The sequence below is a fragment of the Schistocerca piceifrons genome, chromosome X, assembly GCF_021461385.2.
Source record: "Schistocerca piceifrons isolate TAMUIC-IGC-003096 chromosome X, iqSchPice1.1, whole genome shotgun sequence".
NCBI classification, from domain to species: domain Eukaryota; kingdom Metazoa; phylum Arthropoda; class Insecta; order Orthoptera; family Acrididae; genus Schistocerca; species Schistocerca piceifrons.
The window spans coordinates 508,139,852-508,156,281 of NC_060149.1; the positions used below are offsets into that span (position 1 = coordinate 508,139,852).

The following is a 16,430-nucleotide window of genomic DNA, read 5'->3' on the forward strand; positions in this document are numbered from 1 at the left end:
AGCTGAAATGGTGAAGTATTGCTGCACCAGCGTAGCACCCTTAAATGATATTCACAGCTCCCTGTTTTCTGTTGAACCATAGTTTGTTGTATACTTGATTGTAGTTGATTCAACCTGAATGCAATTAGGCCTCACAGTGGATCCATGAAAACAGTCAGATTGTATTGAAAAGGGATTCATTCAGGGGAGAATTTGTATAGTTGTTTTACCAATCATGCACCATCCTTCTTCTGATTTGTGTTTGTCATTTTATAAAAGATTTATCAGTTCGTTACAAGTATAGTAGGATTAATAAAAACTTCTCGTTATTTTTTAAACTTAAATATGCCACTGTTTTCATTCATACTCCCTCAACTATTCACTGTTTTTATTATATGTGGTGATACATGGATACACCACGAATTCAAAATTTAGCTGCATTAAATTAGTTAATTTGATTATTAATCTGAGTTCTGAAAGTGAGCACAGACATTGACAACAAAAGTGCCATCAGTAAATTGACTAATTTCATATATAAAAATTACGGCTGTAGCTCACGATTTGAAAGTTATTGAGAAGATAATACCTTTATTTATCTAAAGATAATAAAATTTTGCATCACTTGGTAATATATTGATGATTAAAGCAAGTGACAGCTTGCAACAGTTGAATGTCATACTTATGTGGTGTGCTGTTGGATAGAAAAACGACATCTCCATATAGAGAGCACTGTCATCAAACTGAGACATTCCACAGTGTAGCTCACAACGTATACAACTTGAAATACCAACTCCCAGGACATAAATCTGTCGTCTTTCATAATTTGAGTGGGTATGACGCTCACTTTCTTGTGGAGCAATTGAATTATGTCAGGGTGAAGAATGATAAGGTCATCATCGTATCTGACAATGTAGAAAACTACATTTCGTTCTCCAAGCGAATCACATCAGGAAGAGCACTTCACTTCTTGGACTCCGCGATTTATGCCATTCTTCTTCTGGAACTTACCGAGAAAATGCATCAGGAGGATGTACTTATCACCGGAGCTAAGTTACCCAATGATGCAAGTTTTCAGCTTGTGACAAAGAAGGGGGTCCATCCACGCAACTGACTGGATTCGACTCCATGAAACCACATTCTTCGATATAACTACATTCACCAGCAAACTCACAGACACTGCCATAACGGATACGGAGTATAAGCATGTGGTGAATGCTTGGCAGGAGCTTAAATTATCTGATTTAGAGGGATATGTTAAACTGTACAAAAAATGTTCAAATGTGTGTGAAATCTAATGGGACTTATCTGCTAAGGTCATCAGCCCCTCAGCTTACACACTACTTAACCTAAATTATCCTAAGTACAAACACACACACCCATGTCCGAGGGAGGACTCGAACCTCCGCTTGGACCAGCCGTACAGTCCATGACTGCGGCGCCTCAGACCACTCGGCCAATTCCGCGCTTAAACTGTACAAATCGATAAATGTAAGCGTTCTCATAGACTTTTTCGAGACATACCGGAGAATGTGTCCGCGCCCAAACTCTCTGGATCCCGCTCATGCCAGGATTTTCGTTGCGCACAATGTTAAAAAAAAAGACACATATCAGTACCGACCTCTTGACTCGTGTCGATAAGTTGCTTTTATGCAAAGGTGGGATATGCAGGGGACTTTGCCAGTTCATACACAGGTGAATAACCCACATGCGAGTAAGAGGGAGTACAGGCCACCTGACGATTTTAGGTTCATCCTTTACTTGTATGTAGATTACTGTAGATTAGTTCAGACGTTCTTAGCAAAACAGTTTTTAGCATGGATAGGGACTGCAACTGCTGTGTTCGGATGCAGGCTGAGTTGGCATCCCTTCGCTCCCAGCTTCAGACAGTGTTGGCTTCGCTCACACAGCTTGAGGCTGTTGCCAATGGGCATCACTGTGGGGGTCGGGATGGGGGTTTGTCGGGGACGGCCAGCTCGTCCCACGCATCCCCTGATCGGACTACGACTGTGGTTGCCCGGGATACTGCCCGCATTGAGGCTGATCCCTCACCTGTGGTAGAGTGGGAGGTCGTTTCAAGGTGTGGCAGGGGGCGAAAGACATTCCGGAGGGCTGAACGGAAAGCCTCTCCAGTTTGTCTGACGAACCGGTTTCAGGCTCTGTCTCAGGCTGATACTGATCTTCGCCCTGACATGGCTGCTTGTCCTGTTCCAGAGGTTGCCCCTCAGTCTGCAAGATCCGGGCAGTCGCAGAGGGTGGGCTTACTGGTAGTTGGGAGCTCCAACGTCAGGCGCGTAATGGGGCCCCTTAGGGAAATGGCAGCAAGAGAGGGGAAGAAAACCAATGTGCACTCCGTGTGCATACCGGGGGGAGTCATTCCAGATGTGGAAAGGGTCCTTCCGGATGCCATGAAGGGTACAGGGTGCACCAATCTGCAGGTGGTCGCTCATGTCGGCACTAATGATGTGTGTCGCTATGGATCGGAGGAAATCCTCTCTGGCTTCCGGCGGCTATCTGATTTGGTGAAGACTGCCAGTCTCGCTAGCGGGATGAAAGCAGAGCTCACCATCTGCAGCATCGTCGACAGGACTGACTGCGGACCTTTGGTACAGAGCCGAGTGGAGGGTCTGAATCAGAGGCTGAGACGGTTCTGCGACCGTGTGGGCTGCAGATTCCTCGACTTGCGCCATAGGGTGGTGGGGTTTCGTGTTCCGCTGGATAGGTCAGGAGTCCACTACACGCAACAAGCGGCTACACGGGTAGCAGGGGTTGTGTGGCGTGGGCTGGGCGGTTTTTTAGGTTAGATGGCCTTGGGAAAGTACAGAAAGGGCAACAGCCTCAACGGGTGCGGGGCAAAGTCAGGACATGCGGGGACCAAGCAGCAATCGGTATTGTAATTGTCAACTGTCGAAGCTGCGTTGGTAAAGTACCGGAACTTCAAGCGCTGATAGAAAGCACCGAAGCTGAAATCGTTATAGGTACAGAAAGCTGGCTTAAGCCAGAGATAAATTCTGCCGAAATTTTTACAAAGGTACAGACGGTGTTTAGAAAGGATAGATTGCATGCAACCGGTGGTGGAGTGTTCATCGCTGTTAGTAGTAGTTTATCCTGTAGTGAAGTAGAAGTGGATAGTTCCTGTGAATTATTATGGGTGGAGGTTACACTCAACAACCGAACTAGGTTAATAATTGGCTCCTTTTACCGACCTCCCGACTCAGCAGCATTAGTGGCAGAACAACTGAGAGAAAATTTGGAATACATTTCACATAAATTTTCTCAGCATGTTATAGTCATAGGTGGAGATTTCAATTTACCAGATATAGACTGGGACACTCAGATGTTTAGGACGGGTGGTAGGGACAGAGCATCGAGTGACATTATACTGAGTGCACTATCCGAAAATTACCTCGAGCAATTAAACAGAGAACCGACTCGTGGAGATAACATCTTGGACCTACTGATAACAAACAGACCCGAACTTTTCGAATCTGTATGTACAGAACAGGGAATCAGTGATCATAAGGCCGTTGCAGCATCCCTGAATATGGAAGTTAATAGGAATATAAAAAAAGGGAGGAAGGTTTATCTGTTTAGCAAGAGTAATAGAAGGCAGATTTCAGACTACCTAACAGATCAAAACGAAAATTTCTGTTCCGACACTGACAATGTTGAGTGTTTATGGAAAAAGTTCAAGGCAATCGTAAAATGCGTTTTAGACAGGTACGTGCCGAGTAAAACTGTGAGGGACGGGAAAAACCCACCGTGGTGCAACAACAAAGTTAGGAAACTACTGCGAAAGCAAAGAGAGCTCCACTCCAAGTTTAAACGCAGCCAAAACCTCTCAGACAAACAGAAGCTAAACGACGTCAAAGTTAGCGTAAGGAGGGCTATGCGTGAAGCGTTCATTGAATTCGAAAGTAAAATTCTATGTACCGACTTGACAGAAAATCCTAGGAAGTTCTGGTCTTACGTTAAATCAGTAAGTGGCTCGAAACAGCATATCCAGACACTACGGGATGATGATGGCATTGAAACAGAGGATGACACGCGTAAAGCTGAAATACTAAACACCTTTTTCCAAAGCTGTTTCACAGAGGAAGACCGCACTGCAGTTCCTTCTCTAAATCCTCGCACAAACGAAAAAATGGCTGACATCGAAATAAGTGTCCAAGGAATAGAAAAGCAACTGGAATCACTCAATAGAGGAAAGTCCACTGGACCTGACGGGATACCAATTCGATTCTACACAGAGTACGCGAAAGAACTTGCCCCCCTTCTAACAGCCGTGTACCGCAAGTCTCTAGAGGAACGGAGGGTTCCAAATGATTGGAAAAGAGCACAGATAGTCCCAGTCTTCAAGAAGGGTCGTCGAGCAAATGCGCAAAACTATAGACCTATATCTCTTACGTCGATCTGTTGTAGAATTTTAGAACATGTTTTTTGCTCGCGTATCATGTCATTTCTGGAAACCAAGAATCTACTATGTAGGAATCAACATGGATTCCGGAAACAGCGATCGTGTGAGACCCAACTCGCCTTATTTGTTCATGAGACCCAGAAAATATTAGATACAGGCTCCCAGGTAGATGCTATTTTTCTTGACTTCCGGAAGGCGTTCGATACAGTTCCGCACTGTCGCCTGATAAACAAAGTAAGAGCCTACGGAATATCAGACCAGCTGTGTGGCTGGATTGAAGAGTTTTTAGCAAACAGAACACAGCATGTTGTTATCAATGGAGAGACGTCTACAGACGTTAAAGTAACCTCTGGCGTGCCACAGGGGAGTGTTATGGGACCATTGCTTTTCACAATATATATAAATGACCTAGTAGATAGTGTCGGAAGTTCCATGCGGCTTTTCGCGGATGATGCTGTAGTATACAGAGAAGTTGCTGCATTAGAAAATTGTAGCGAAATACAGGAAGATCTGCAGCGGATAGGCACTTGGTGCAGGGAGTGGCAACTGACCCTTAACATAGACAAATGTAATGTATTGCGAATACATAGAAAGAAGGATCCTTTATTGTATGATTATATGATAGCGGAACAAACACTGGTAGCAGTTACTTCTGTAAAATATCTGGGAGTATGCGTACGGAACGATTTGAAGTGGAATGATCATATAAAACTAATTGTTGGTAAGGCGGGTACCAGGTTGAGATTCATTGGGAGAGTGCTTAGAAAATGTAGTCCATCAACAAAGGAGGTGGCTTACAAAACAACTCGTCTCATGAAACGTTAATCATACATTTGTCTTGGTACCCATTACAGCAATATGGGTTTCAGAAATAATTCTTCATAGATAAAAGGATACCAGACATTGTATACACATCACTGCTTTGGTCTACTGTGTGTGCACCCAACGTTTAACTGATTCAAGCAGCGAATACACCCATTGACTAGTGATTTGGAAAACACCCCTATAGTGGCACTCATACTAACGAGTGTATGCATTACACTGTATTAACAGACTATTTAATCCACACTAACATTCTTCATCTACTTGACTACTTTATAAATACAGCTAATAATCCCAACTCTGTCAGTCAGTTTGGCTTCCGTACTGACTTCTCTATAGACGGCCAAATATTGCACCTTCTGTATCAACGACGCAAATAGCACTGACCCTCCATTTGCCTTTCCTTAAACTTTAAAAAAGCCCACTATCATGTACCTGTTCAGACTACACTGATATTCAGATATTGTCATCTACATGTGTTTCATTGAATCGTTTCTAATTAACTGTCCATTCTATTTTACACCTGCAGCAAATCTTGTACATTACATTCAACCACAGGAGTGCCGCATATATTTGCCCCATCAGCAGTCCATATCCTACAAAAACTGATGTACAAGTACAATTGAATCACCTACTCCAATACACTGGCGACACTGGTTTCCTAACTGTCCGTTCTATCTCCCATTCATCCCAACGACCCCATTTAGTCCACCTCAGCAACATCACACGCGAAGTAAGCAGGGTATCTCATCAAGAATCTTGCAAGATTTCCGCAATAGTTATAAGAAAAATCTATCTTCACTACCCACATCGACGATATATATCTAAATTTACATGGCTCTCCCACCACGTCACTTAAAAACAAAATACATGGAATTAACACTCGATTAAGAACTAACATAGAATCCCCATCCAGTTACGATCCAAAGGAAAATCGATAGGTGTTCCCTCATCGTTTGCAGAGGTTGAAATCGAAAAAAAGTTGTTGTAGTTTTACCCTTAGCAACTGTTCGGCTTTTAATAACACAATTTTCTTTTGCTTCATCTGCATGTTTGCACGTCACTCCAGTTCTGAAAAACTTCACGAAAGTTGTCTTCATAGAAATGAAGGGCCTGGCAGAAAAGCGGGTCAATTTGGATAAATCGAAACAAACTGAGAATTGTATTGTAAAACATTTTCAATCACTACAAGGAAACCCTTCGGTAGGTACACTGTTCAAGTTTTGAAAATGATGTCTTGCAGATGATCACCATTGTTACGTTGTCTCTTAGCCAATCTGGAATGTAAATCGTTCATGGCACGTTCAGGCATCAGCATAGGAATATTTCTGATATCTGAACTAATTGTGTCTTATAATTCAGTCATTGTTGTGTACGTCTAGCATAAATGCTCTGTTCCAGAAATCCTCAAAGGAACTAATCTCAGATCGATAAGTCGGGAAATATGGTAGGGCACAGAATCTCCCCATGTAACCAAACATTTTGACCACTGCTGCCCTATAAATTTGAGCCCAATGAGCTGTAGCATCATTCTGCTGAAACCAATCTCTTTTGCTGAAAAGTGTTTAGTTTTAGGTGCGAGGAATGTTTTGACCGTGGCAGCATACCGCTGAGATGTTTATCGTCAAAGATGAAAGGGCCTGTATGTTGTACTACTAACCTTATTAATGTGTAGTTTAAATATTTAAATACACTTTCGTATTCATGTCTGTGTGTGTGTGTGTGTGTGTGTGTGTGTATGTGTGTGTGTGTGTGTGTGTGTGCGTGTGTGTGTGTGTGAAGATGTGTTAAGGAATTCAGCAAAGATTTGAGGGGCGTGAGATTGAGGGGTAACGAGACAGTGAGTACTGGTTAACGTTATGAGGGAGGGAAGCAGGAGGAGCAGGACATATAGGTTTGGTTTTGTTTTGATTTCAGGGCGCAAAAACAACTATCGTCATACGCGTCCATGTCAGAACCTTCGAACACTCATACGAAAAGGAGTTAAAATCGACTGTACGTTAAGCCCATTCGATGGGAGGATACAGATCTCAGAACAATAACTTCCACTTGAAGAAAGATCCACAAAATACGCCGTAGAGATAACGTAGGTTCCGACCTAAAGATCAAATGTCCTTGGCCATACTGCCATGGCGGATAAAGAGTAAAACATGGGCAACGGCCAGGGTGTCGTTCGCTAAAACAGCCGATAACTCAGACGGTAAATATGCAAGGGGCATCAACACTTAACAAACGGAGATGGTTAAAACGAGAATGCCCAATACGCAACCTAGCCAAATTGATCTCCTCGCGGCGAGAGGAGGTCGATCAAGCCTCTGGGAAAAGCTACATCCCCCCAAGTTTGTTACCATGAAGAGAAGAAGAGAAGACCACAGGCGATGACAGAGTAACACCACATGCTGACAGACGGTAACACCAAGATCGTCGCAAGGAATGGATGAACTAGCGGGCCGAGGTAGGAGGACTGCAGCTTTGTGAGCAGCGTCAGCAGCCTCGTTTCCCGTCAGACCAACGTGACCAGAAATTCACATAAACATCACAGTAGCTGCCTCAGGAGTGAGCAAGTGAGAGCTTCCTTGGACCTGTTGCACTTAGAGATGGACTGTGTAAAGTAAACACAGGCTCTGAATGGCACTGCGAGAGTTGGAGTAGATGGCACAGTTGTGAAGCCTGTGTCGCCAAATGTACTGCGTGGCCTTATAAATGGCGAAGAGTTCTGCTGTAAATACTGAGAAATCTTCCGGAAGCCGATACCCAACATCGTCGATGCCAATAACGAAGGCACACCGGACACCACAGTCAGTTCGAGAGCCATCAGTTTATACAAACGTACTATCGCTAAGCCCCGTGTGAAGGTCGAGAAACTTACAGCGATAGATCGAATCTGGAGTAGTTTCCTCAGGAAGTGAATGAAGTCCAAGGTGAATGCGGGCCGCCACACGAAGCCAAGGTTGTGAAGGGTTCACACCCATCTGGAAAGTGGCAGGGAAAGTGAAGTTAAGCTGCTGGAGCAATAGCCGAAAGCAAACTCCATGAGGTAACAGAGAAGAGAGATGCGCCCCATACCGGCGGTCAGTGGAGGCATCGAAAAAGGAGGCATAGGATTGGTGGCCAGATATGGCAGACAAATGGCGTGTGTATCTGCTGAGTAGAACATCACGCCGGTATGACGGCGGTAGTTTGGCAGTTTCTTTATAGAGACTCTTAACGGGCTAGTGTAAAAAGCGCCAGTGGCCAAACGGATTCCACTATGACGGATTGTATTTAGATGGCGTTAGATGGACGGATGTGCAGATGCCTGAACGAGACACCCATAGTCTAGTTTCGAACGGACATGGGATCGGCACAAACGGAGGAGGGTTGTCCAATCTGGTCCTCAGGAAGCACTGCTTAGGACACTGAGGGACCACCTACAACAGGGGGCCAGGTAAGACACGTGGAGTATCAAGAAAGTTTCCTATCCATCATGAGCCCGAGGAGCTTCGTAGTTTCAGCGAACGAAAGTGCAGCAGTTCGAGAAAGAAAGTGGAAGAAACCCACTGTACTGCCAGAAATTCAAACAAACGGTTTTGTCAGTGGAAAAGCGAAAGCCATTGTTGGTGCTCCACGAGTAAAGACAGCCGAGATATCGCTGAAGATGATGCTCAAGGAGACAAGTGCGTGGATAACTGCAATAGATAGCAAAATCGTCGACGAAAATGGAGCCGAGGTGCCTGGTGGGAGACAGGCCATAATAGGGTTAATGGCTACAGAAAAGAGGACGAAGATCGGGACAAGGCCCTAAGGCACCCTACTTCCTGGATAAAGATGTCTGACAAGGGATAGCCCAGAGGGACCTTGAAAACTATGTCTTTCAAATTTCCTAATGGAAACCGGGCTGGTTGCCCCGGAAGTCCCACATTTAGGCAGTATGGAGGATACCAGTCCTCAAGAAGATGGCGTAGGATTTCTCCAGATCAAAAAACACAGCCACAGTCTAGTATTTCCGTTCACGACGTGAGTTGACAAAGTGACGAGATGGTCAAATGCAGAACGGCGTGCTCGAAATCCACGTTGTGAAGTGGTTACTAAATTGCGAGACTCGATCCACCATACCAGCTGTGCATGAATCATACGTTCCATCAATTTGCAAACACAACTGATGAGATAAATGGAGTGGTGATTAGAATGAAGGTGTTTGTCTTTACCGGACGTAGGTATGGGTATGACACTGTCTTCACGCCAGCATCTGGTAAACGTACTATCTGCCCAGATGCGATTGTATGTATGAAGGAGAAAGCGTTTGCCCCAAGAGAAAGATGCTGCAACATCTGAGTGTGAAGCTCGTCAGGTCCTAGGGTGGAAGATCGGGACGAAATGAGTGCATGATCTAGCTCCCACATAGTAAAGGTGGCATTGTAGCATTCACTCTTCTGAGATGAGAAGGCTATCACCCAGGCCTCCTCCAATCGTTTCCAATGAGGAAGGCAGGGTGATAGTGGTTAGAGCTCTAAATCTCCGCTGAATAGCACCCTAAGGTGTTGAAGAGAGCAATGGGGTCCACAATACCATCATCTGCTGCGGTCAGGCCGAAAATTGGGAAATGGACCTTTGTCCCAGAGAGCTGCCGGAGGTTGGCCTCCACAATGGAAGAGGGATGGTTCGAATGGCTCTGAGCACTATGGGACTTAACATCTGTGGTCATCAGTCCCCTAGAACTTAGAAGTACTTAAACCTAACTAACCTAAGGACATCACACACATCCATGCCCGAGACAGGATTCGAACCTGCGACCGTAGCGGTCACGCGGTTCCAGACTGAAGCGCCTAGAACCGCACGGCCACACCGGCCGGCTGGAAGAGGGAGTGGAACTGTTAAAAGAACTACCAAATGAAATCCAGCTAGCGTTTTGCTATCCTGAAGAATGCGACAACACTAAGCATGTAACTTTTTATAACGAATACAATTCGCTAATGTAGGATGACGGTAAAAACCGCGGAGAGCGCGTCTGAACTCGCAAATTGCGTCGCGACTCGCCTGAGTCCACCAAGGGACCGGGACACGGCGCGGGAAGTGCGAGAAATCGAACATTCTGCGGCGGTAAGGATTATGTTTGTAAGGTGTTTTCCCTGGTCATCACATGGGGAAACGTTGTTCGGCGAAGGTAGCCAAGGAGGAGTACAGCTTCTAGTCATTCTCAGAAAGCTGCAAGTTGGGTTCACACGTCGGTGAGGTAGGAGTCAGTGATAGCACACTGGAAATGGTCGCTTGATTACATGTCAGAGAGAAAATACCACTCGAGATGACGGGCAAGCTGGGCAGTGCAGAACGATTGGTCCAAGTGGGAATAGGTGTGCATGGTGTCTGAAAGGAACATGGGTGCTCCAGTGTTAAGGAAGATGAGGTTGAGTTAACTGAGTAGGTCAGCCAAGAGTGCAGCTCTTGGACAGGTTCTGGAAAGGCCCCAGAGGGGATAGTGTGCATTAAAGTCCCAAACAGCAGAAAGGGGTGAGGGAGTTGAGCAATAAGCTGGAGGAAGTCTTCACTGATGACACCGAATGACAGAGGGATGTAGAATTACAAAGAGAAAAGGTGAAGCGAGGAAGAAAAATGTGGACTGCAACAGCTTGTAGCAAGTTGTTCAGTGAGATGGTTTGACATGGACGCTTTCCCATACGAGCAGCATGACTCCTCCATGTGATGGAACGCCATCCTCGGGGGGGAAGGTCAAAGTGGACCAGAAGGAAATGCGATAGGTCAAAGCGGTATTGCGGAGGTAATTTTGTTTCCTGGAGGCAGAAGCAACGCGGGCGATGTGTTTCCAAGAGCAGCTGTAATTTTTCTTTGTTGTATCTAATTCTTCTAATGTGCCATTGGACGACAGTCATGACAGGGAAAGGGGAGGAGGGGTTCTCACCTCGGCAGCTGCCGACTGCCAGCATTCGATAACTCTCTGCTACAGGGTGCAGAGGGTGGAGGATCCTGTTCCACGAGATCTACAGAGGCATCGGCATTCTCACTGGGTCGGCCTGCCGATTCTAGAGCAGAAAAACGGTTGCCGATGCACATCGGCGGTCGGGTGAGGGCACCCCACGGCGACACCATTGAAGAGGATCTCCGAGTTGGTGGAGCAGAAGACCGTTTGCCTTTGTTTGATTACTTGGAGCCTTTGCGGTTGACACATGAAGACTCAGATGTTTATTGGCTGGAGGGACTTAAAAAGTCTTCATGGGAGTGTTCCTTCTGTCCTTTCTGGTCTGCCTGTTGTGTAGCAGGTGATTTCGCCACTGTAGGCAAAGATGTGGTGGCTTGTTGCACAGCGGAGGAGAAGAAGATGGGGATTAAGTTGTGACACTGGGCGATTTTACAACCGTGGTGCTGAATTTGAGGTTACAAGTCTGCATGACTGTGTCCTTCATGGAGCGAGGTGTAGCAAGAACATTACTGTAAGCGCCAGAAGGTAAAACGCGGCGCTTTTAAGTAGCCAACAACTTGCGAGCGACAGGATTAGTCACTTTTTTCTTCACCTGGATCTCCTGGATTGCTCGTTCATCGAGATACACCAGGAATTCTCGGGATGAGGCTACGTGGTCGCCATTGCAATTGATACAGCGGGGAGAAGGAGGTGATATTTCGCCCTCGTGAGGATTCCTAACACAAGTAACACATTTGGCCGTGGTTTGACAGGACATTTGAATGTGGTTGTCAAATTGACACTGATAGCAGCTCATCGAGTTTGGAATGTATGGTCGGGCGAAGATGACTTTATAGCCTACTTTGATATTTGATGGAAACACTACTCTATCAAATGTGAGAAAAAGAGTGTATGTAAACACTAAGGTTGAATCAACCATTTTCATTATCCACTGGACTGCAGTGAAACCCTGATCAGAGAGGTAAGTGTGGATTTCTCCCTCAGTGAGACCGTCTAGCAGCCTAGTGTATATAACACTAGGTGAAGATTTCAGCACTCACACGAACAGAATAGCCGTGGAGAAGCGAAGCTGCAAGCATTTGTTGGGCTTGAGAATCACAATTCGTCTCCAAAAGCAAAGTGCCATTACGTAAACGATAGGATTTCACAGGTCCGGCAACTGCATCAGCATCTTACTGAATTATAAACAGATCAACTGCAGCAAAAGACTTACCTTCTCCTGTACATAATACCAGAAGGAAACGAGGTGCAGTTGATAGTCTTAGAATCCTTAGCCTCATTCCGTTTACGTTTAGAAGATGTAGTCTAAGATGGTGATTGGCTAACTGCGAGAAAATCTACCATGACTACCAGCGTCTCCAATGGCGCACTTCTTCCAGCTGCTGAGCCCCTCAGGGTGGATACAACTGCATTAGGTGATTGTTCACACCTCAGGTCTCACCTTCCGACCTCCTGACAGAGGGTCCAATGGGCAGTTTGGGAAGGTTACAGCTCAAGCAATCACACCTTCCTGGGATTGGACCGAACCAGACCCTACCTGTCGACACAGCGCTGAGAATTACGCGTTACCCAGTCACTTGTTACACATCAACCGCGTGGTCTGGCCTTCAGGAGCATACAGAGAGGAAGAAGATACGAAGAGGAGCCTCAAACGCCGAAGCGGAGGAAGGGTAGGAGATAGAGATTGAGGAAGGGATTAAAGAAAGAAAAAACAGAGGAGCCACTGTTCTTATGTCAGGCTATTGAAAACTGACGACACATTCCCAGAAATATCTCAGACATGTTCCACAGGGGAGGAGAAAAAGAATAACAGGAAGATTGACAGGCAGCACATGAGGAAAACGGTGCTGCGAAGGCTGGGGTCCTGTCGTAGCCAAGCACGAACTCACCAAGGAGTGGCGAGCCCCTTGAGTAGGAAGGCATATAGAGATAGCAACACAGGGAGACATACATCTACATCTACGTGATTACTCCACTATTCACAATAAAGTGCCTGACAGAGGGTTCAATGAATCACCTTCAAGCTGTCTCTTTACCGTTCCACTCTCGAACGGCGCGGGGGGAAAAACGAGCACATAAATTTTTCTGTACGAGCCGTGATTTCTCTTATTTTATCATGATGATCATTTCTCCCTATGTAGATGGGTGCCAACATAATGTTTTCGCAATCGGAGGAGAAAACTGATGACTGAAATTTCATGAGAAGATTCCGTCGTAACGAAAAACGCCTTTGGTTTAAAGACGGCCACTCCAACTGACGTATCATGTCTGTGGCACTATCTCCCCTATTTCGCTATAATACAAAACGAGCTCCCCTCCTTTGTACTTTCTCGATGTCATCCGTTAGTGAGGGTCCCACACGGCACAGCAATAGTCCAGAATAGGGCGGACAAACGTAGTGCAAGCAGTCTCTTTATTAGACCTGTTGGACATTCTGAGTTTTCAGTCAATGAATAGAAGTCTTTGATATGCTCTCCCCACATTTCCTATGTGATCGTTCCAATTTAGGTTATTTGTAATTGTAATCCCTAAGTATTTAGTTGAATTTACAGCCTTCAGAAATGGAAATTTAGCGGATTACTGTTAGTGCTTATGTGAATAACTTCATACTTTTCTTTATTCAGGTTCAATTTCCACTTATCGTACCATACAGATATCTAAATAATTTTGCCACTCGTTTTGGTCATCTGATGACTTTATAAGACGGTAAATGAAAGCATCATCTGTAAACAATCTAAGACGGCTACTCAGATTGTCTCCTATGTCGTTAATATAGATCAGGAACAATGGATGGCCTATAACACTTCCTTGGCGAACACCGGATATTACTTTAGTTTTATTCCATGACATCCCGTCTATTACTACGAACTGTGACCTTTCTGACAGGAAATCACGAATCCAGTCGCACAACTGAGGCGATATTCCATAGGCACGCAGTTTGAGTAGAAGACGCTTGTAAGAAACGGTGTCGAAAGCATTCTGGAAATCTAAAAATATGGAATCAGTTTCACATCGCAGTCACAGCACTCATTACTTCATGACTATAAAGAGCTAGTTGTGTTTCACAAGAACGATATTTTATGAATCCGTGCTGACTATGTGTCACTAAATCGTTTTCTTCGAGGTGCTTCATTATGTTCGGACACAGTATATGTTCAAAAATCCCACTGCAAATCGACTTTAGTGATATGGGCCTGTAATTCAGCGGATTACTTCTACTTCCCTTTTTGTGTTTTGGTGTGACTTGAACAATTTTCTAGTATTTCGGTACGGATCTTTCTGTGAGCGAGCGGTTGTATGTAAGTGCTAAATATGGAGCTATTGTATCAGCATACTCTGAAAGGAACCTGAGTGGTATACAATCTGCACCGGAGGCCTTGCCTTTATTAAGTGACTTAAGTTGTTTTGCTAAACCGAGGAAGTCTACTTCTATGTTTCTCATCTTGGCAGTTGTTCTTGATTGGGATTCATGAATATTTACTTTGTGTGGTGTCACCGCCAGACACCACACTTCCTAGGTGGTAGGTAGCCTTTCAATCGGCCGCGGTCCATTAGTATAAGTCGGACCAGCGTGTCGCCACTATCAGTGATTGCAGACCGAGCGCCGCCACACGGCAGGTCTAGAGAGACTTCCTAGCACTCGCCCCAGTTGTACAACCGACTTTGCTAGCGATGGTTCACTGTCAAAATACGTTCTCATTTGCCGAGACGATAGTTAGCGTAGCCTTCAGCTACGTCAATTGCTACGACCTAGCAAGGCGCCATTATCAGTTGCTATTGATATTGTAAAGAATGTACCGTCAAGAGCGATGTTCACCATTTATGGATTAAAGTTAAGTATTCCACAGCTACGTCATTTTTTGCTAGTCTCATTTCCTAGACCTGTTCCAGACCTCACGCCAGCCTGCGTGAGCTAAAACGCGTGCCTTTCGGCTTCCTCTCATAGTGGGTTGGCTGTCTTGCCAATCCACAACACTTTGTCTTCTTTGGTGAAGGAGTTTCGGAAAACTCTGCTTTAGTTTGTTGGTTGGGTTGAGGATGAAAGGGACCAAACTGCGTAGGTCATCGGTCCCTCTGCTTTAGTGGTACTGTCATCAGTAACTTCACCGTTGTTATCGCGCAGTGGAGGTGTTGATTGTGTCTTGCCAATAGTACCCTTTCTGTATGACCAGAATCTCCTTGGGTTTTGTGCCAGATTCCGAGACAGAGTTTCGATGTAGAAGTTACTAAAAGCATCTCGCATTGAAGTACGCGCTATATTTCGAACTTCTGCAAAACTTCACCAATCTTGGGGATTTTACGTTCTTTTAAATTTGGCATGCTTTTTTCGTTCTATCTGCAACAGCGATCTAACCCGTTTTGTTTACCATAGGGGATCAGCACCTTCATATGTTAACTTATTTGATATATATCTCTCAATGGAAATCTCTCTTTGAAATCATTCCACATCTTTTCCACGCTTACATGATCAGATCCGAAGGATTGAAGACTGTCCCTTAAAATGGTGTTAAGATCATTTTTATCAGTCTTTTTAAATAAATATACTTAGCATTTCCTTTTGATGGTTGTAGGTATTACGGTATACAGCCTAGCAGCAACTGCCTTGTGGTCGCTAATCCCAGTATTCGTCACGATACTTCTTATTTGTCCAAGATTAATTGTTCCTAAGAGGTCAAGGGTGCTTTTGCAACCATTTAAGTTCCGAGTGGGCTCATGAACTAATTGTTCAACATAATTTTCTGAGAAAGCATTCAGTACAATTTCGGATGACGTTTTATGCCTGCCACAGGGTTAAACGTATAATTTTTCCAGCATATCGAGGGTAGATTCAAGTCACCACCGAGTATAATTGTATGAGTGGGGTACCTATTTCAAATGAGACTCAAGTTTTCTTTGAACTGTTCAGCAATTATATCTTCTGAGTCAAGGGGTCGATAAAACAGTCTAATTAATAGTTTAGACCGAAACTTCCTGGCAGATTAAAACTGTGTGCCCGACCGAGACTCGAACTCGGGACCTTTGCCTTTCGCGGGCAAATGCTCTACCAACTGAGCTACCGAAGCACGACTCACGCCCGGTACTCACAGCTTTACTTCTGCCAGTACCTCGTCTCCTACCTTCCAAACTTTACAGAAGCTCTCCTGCGAACCTGCAGAACTAGCACTCCTGAAAGAAAGGATATTGCGGAGACATGGCTTAGCCATAGCCTGGGGGATGTTTCCAGAATGAGATTTTCACTCTGCAGCCGAATGTGCGCTGATATGAAACTTCCTGGCAGATTAAAACTGTGTGCCCGACCGA

The 16,430-nt window shown here is 45.0% G+C and overlaps 1 non-coding gene across 1 annotated transcript; it reads right to left on the reverse strand.

Moving 5' to 3' along the window:
* Nucleotides 1-16,118: 16,118 nt before the first annotated feature.
* Trnas-cga lies at nt 16,119-16,193 on the reverse strand. Its single transcript has one exon. It is a non-coding gene; the product is annotated as a tRNA-Ser (tRNA).
* Nucleotides 16,194-16,430: the final 237 nt, after the last annotated feature.